Source organism: Mauremys mutica, chromosome 9, assembly GCF_020497125.1.
Source record: "Mauremys mutica isolate MM-2020 ecotype Southern chromosome 9, ASM2049712v1, whole genome shotgun sequence".
NCBI lineage: Eukaryota > Metazoa > Chordata > Testudines > Geoemydidae > Mauremys > Mauremys mutica.
The window spans coordinates 106,210,919-106,216,012 of NC_059080.1; positions in this window are offsets into that span (position 1 = coordinate 106,210,919).

Consider the following 5,094-nt stretch of genomic DNA (forward strand, 5'->3'; position numbering starts at 1 on the left):
TGCAGCCCCCTGCAGTGAGCACCCCATGACCCCAGGCCACACCCCCAGGCCCATGCCCTGAGCCCTGTACCCCCCTCATACACATCCAGCCCTCTGCTTGACTCCTTCACCCCCCCACCCCCAACTACCCCAGCCCTTACTCTGGCACCCCCACACATACCCAGCCCCCCCCCCGCCCTGACTCTTGCACCCCCCACATCCCCACCCAGGGCCGGCACCAGCCCAGCAAGCAGGTGCTTGGGGCAGCCAACAGAGAAGGGCGGCACATCCAGCTCTTTGGCGGCAAGTCCCTCGGTCCCTCTGGAGTGAAGAACCAGCCGCCGAATTGCCACTGGAGACTGAAGTGGCGGCAGTAGAGGTGCAGATCGCGATCACAGCTTTTTTTTTTTTTTTTTTTTGCTGCTTGGGGCGGCAAAAACCCTGGAGGCAGCCCTGTCCCCACCCCCACACATTCCCACCTGCACCCCTCGCACTAAATGGGAGCTGCCCAGGTAAGTGCCGCACACCCAAACCTCCTGCCCCAACCCTGAGCCCCCTCCCTCATTCTAGCTCCTGGCCAGACCCTTCACCCCCAGCCCTCAGCTCAGTGAAGAGAGAGGAAGAGAAGAGGCCAGAACCAGGGAGAAGGTAGGTACCCACTGTATGTGGGCAGGGCCGGGACCCCAGATCAGCAGCAGGCTGAGCGGGTCCGGCAGCCAGGATCCCGGCTGGCAGGAGCCACCAGCTCTGCACAGCCTACTGCCGGTTTGGGGTTCTGGCTGCCTGACCCTTGCCAGCCGGGGTCCCGGCCGCAGTCCCCACTCAGCCCACTGCCGGCCTAGGTGAAGAGAACCCCAGACCAGCAGCCGGCTGAGCGGGCCGGCGGCATAAGATCAACATTTTAATTTAACTTTAAATGAAGCTTCTTAAACATTTTGAAAACCTTGTTTATTTTACAATACAACACTAGCTTAGTTATATAGACTTATAGAGATCTTCTAAAAAACATTAAAATGTATTACCGGCACACGAAACATTAAATTAAAGTGAATAAATGAAGACTCAGCACACCACTTCTGAAAGGTTGCCGACCCCTGCTTCAGGCCACCCTGATCCTGGGGCTGGTTCAGCCCTCACTGCAAGTTAAACAGCCCCTAGTGGGCCATTCTGCAGCCAAGAAAAGCCAGACTGCAAGAGGTGGAAACTGGTATGCTGAATGATGCCTAGATGGGGAGAGAAGGGCTGTAATAGGATTTGCTTGGATGCAGAATAGGGTAGGTCTGAAGGAGCAGCAGCAGGAAGATGGAATGTTTCCTTGCATGCACTTTTCAAATCTGTGTCCTAGTGCCCATTACACTTTGCTGCTGCCCACTCAGCCAGTAGCAGTGCAGTGGGGTTTCCCTCAAAACTCAATTCTGGATTGTGTTCCATCCATTGAGAAGTCCTGGTCTTCACTGTGCTGTATCTTACCTTCACATAGGGACTCCCCCAGGGGAGGAGTCAGGAAGGTGAGCTATGCAAAGCTCATTCTTAAAGAGCCCTCAGACAAATGGTGCACACTGGGATCATTATACAACTTCATTTCATGGATGCCCTTATCAATAAATAATTTGATATGGCAATACAGATCTAAAATGATGAAGATGAATTCAATCAGTACTAAAGATAGGCATACAGCACAATGAACAACTGAAGTGAACAACAATATACATTCGGAGTTTAAATTATCAGTCATGATTGTCCACATTAATGTGCCATTTTCTTCCACATCACCTTTAAATGAAAGAACTGGTATCACTAAAATAAAATACCATCTTTTGGTGCATTTTCAATGGGTCTCTCCTGTTCCTTCCTCTTGGAATACCTTGCATGGTGATAGAAGATGATGATGATGATAGTTGCAACATTCAGAAGAACGATAAGAAGCATGAGCCAGAATGAATATTCATAATTGTTTGTGGAGTTTTTATATTGACTTGAAGAAAACACACAGTTTAAAGCCAACTCTACAGACAGTTTGTTTGCCTCTACATTCGCTGTAAACAATATCATGGTTAGAAGAACGAAGATGCCTAGAAAATAGGAATACAATGTTACAAATAGCATTGTGATATTAGTGATATTATATGGGTACACTTATGCAAATATAACAGTTCTAATATCTATTTCATTCTAGGCATTTCAACCAAGTGGAAGAAAAATCTAGAGTTCCCTATAAATAAAATATTCTGGGAAGCTATTTAAAGAATTTACTGTACCCTAGCTGACAACTGGTGTGCAATGTTTTGTGTACCTACCTCTGAGTCCAACTCAACTCCTATTAAAGCTAATGGAAGGATTCCCCTTGACTTCAGTGGGAGTAAAGCCATCTAAAGGGAAAGGTGTGCTGTTGGATCCACAGCAGAGGTATGCATAGTATATTCTCCACTTGACCCATATACAGGAATCCTATTGACACCAATAGGCATTTGCATGTTATACATAATAGAGATCTTACCAAAGATAAGAAAGCTGAACTGTCAATTGCAGTACATAAGAACATAAGAATGGCCCTACTGGGTCAGACCAAAGGTCCATCTAGCCCAGTGTCCTGTTTTCCGACAGTGGCCAGTACCAGGTGCCCCAGAGGGAATGAACAGAACAGGTAATCATAAAGTGATCCATCCCCTGTAGCTCATTCCCAACTTCTGGCAAATAGCCATTGATGGACCTATCTTCCATGAATTTATCTAGTTTTTTTTTTAACCCTGTTATGGTCTTGGCCTTCACAACATCCTCTGGCAAGGAGTTCCACAGGTTGACTGTGCATTGTGTGAAGAAATATTTCCTTTTATTTGTTTTAAACCTGCTGCCTATTAATTTCATTTGGTGACCCCTAGTTCTTGTGTTATGAGAAGTAGTAAACAACACTTCATTATCTACTTTCTCTACACCAGTCATGATTTTATAGACTTCAATCATATCTCCCCCCATGGCAGTTTACTTTGCGTAAGAGCCTTTGGTGAGGGACCTTGTCAAAAGCTTTCTGAAAATCTAAGTACATTATATCCACTGGATCCCCCTTGTCCACATGCTTGTTGACCCCCTCAAAGAATTCTAGTAGATTGGCAAGGCATGATTTCCCTTTACTAAAACCACATTGACACTTCCTCAACAAATTATGTTCATCTATACGTCTGACAATATTGTTCTTTATTATAGTTTCAACCAGTTTGCCCAGTACTGGAGTCAGACTTACAGGCCTGTAATTGCCGGGATCAACTCTGGCTCTTTTTAAAAATTGGCATCACATTAGCTATCCTCCAGTCATCTGGTACAGGAGCTGATTTAAATGATAGGTTACAGACTATAGTTAGTAGTTCCGCAATTTCACATTTGAGTTCCTTCAGAACTCTTGGGTGAATACCATCTGGTCCTGGTGACTTATTGCTGTTTAATTTATCAGTTTGTTCCAAAACTTCCTCTAATGATACCTCAATCTGGGACAGTTTCTCAGATCTGTCACCTAAAAGGAATGGCTCAGCTTTGGGAATCTCCCTCACATCCTCAGCCATGAAGACCGATGCAAAGAATTCAGTTAGTTTTGCCGCAATGGCTTTATCATACTTGAGTGCTCCTATAGCACCTCGATCATCCAGTGGCCCCACTGGTTGTTTAGCAAGCTTCCTGTTTCTGATGTACTTAAAAAAAAATTGCTATTACTTTTTGAGTCTTTGGCTAACTGTTCCTAAAATTCTTTTTTAGCCTTCCTAATTTGTATTTTTACACTTCATTTGCCAGTGTTTATGCTCCTTTCTATTTTCCTCACTAGGATTTAACTTCCACTTTTTAAAGGATGCCTTTTTGCCTCTCACTGCTTCTTTTACTTTGTTGTTTAGCCAGAGTGGCTCTTTTTGGGTTCTCTTACTATGTTTTTTTTTTAATTTGGGGTATACGTTTAAGTTGAGCCTCTATTATGGTGTCTTTAAAAATTTTCCATGCAGCTTGCAGAGATTTCACTTTTGGCACTGTACCTTTTAATTTCTGTTTAACTAACCTCCTCATTTTTGTGTAGTTCCCATTTCTGACATTAAATGCTACAGTGTTGGGCCACTGTGGTGTTTTCCTGCCACAGAGATATTAAATTTAATTATATTATGGTCATTATTACCAAGCAGTCCAGCTATATTCATCTCTTGGACCAGATCCTGTGCTCCACTTAGGACTAGATCTCCTCTGGTGAGTTCCAGGACCAGCTGCTCCAAGAAGCAGTCATTTAAGGTGTCAAGAAACTTTATCTCTGCATCCTGTCTTGAGGTGACATGTACCAAGTCAATATGGGGATAATTGAAATCCCCTATTATTATTGAGTTTTTTATTTTAATAGCCTCTCTAATTTCCCTGAGCATTTCAGTCACTATCGCCATCCTGGTTAGATGGTCGGTAATATATCCCTACCACTATATTCTTCTTCTTAGAGCATGGAATTTCTATCCATAAAGATTCTATGGTATAGTTTGATTCATATACGATTTTTACTTCATTTGATTCTATGCTTTCTTTCACATATAATGCCACTCCCCCACCAGCACGACCTGTTCTGTCCTTCTGATATATTTTATATCCTGGTATTACTGTATCCCATTGATTAGCCTCATTCCACCAAGTTTCTGTGATGCCTATTATATCAATATCCTCATTTAATCCTCATTATCCTCTAGTTCATCCATTTTATTATTTAGACTTCTAGCATTGGTATATAAGCACGTTAAAAACTTGTCTCCTTTTAGCTGTCTGCCATTACACATTGTAACTGAATGGGACTCTGTTTTTATTTGACTGTTTCTGACCAGACACTGCCTGTATTTTATCATTTTCCATCCTCTCCTCCTCACTAGGACATAGAGATTCTCTATTAATAGATCTTCCCCTAAGGGATGTCCGAACCATGTGCTTCTCCGCACCTGTCAGCTTTCCTCCAGCCCATAGTTTAAAAATTGCTCTACGACCGTATAACATAAATATAAAATATAACATTTTGTCCTTGAGAATGAGTACTTTCCGAATTACTACTTCTGCATTTCTATCTCCTCTGACTTTGCTAAACTTGCTCTGGCTGGCCCTACATGCTCACAT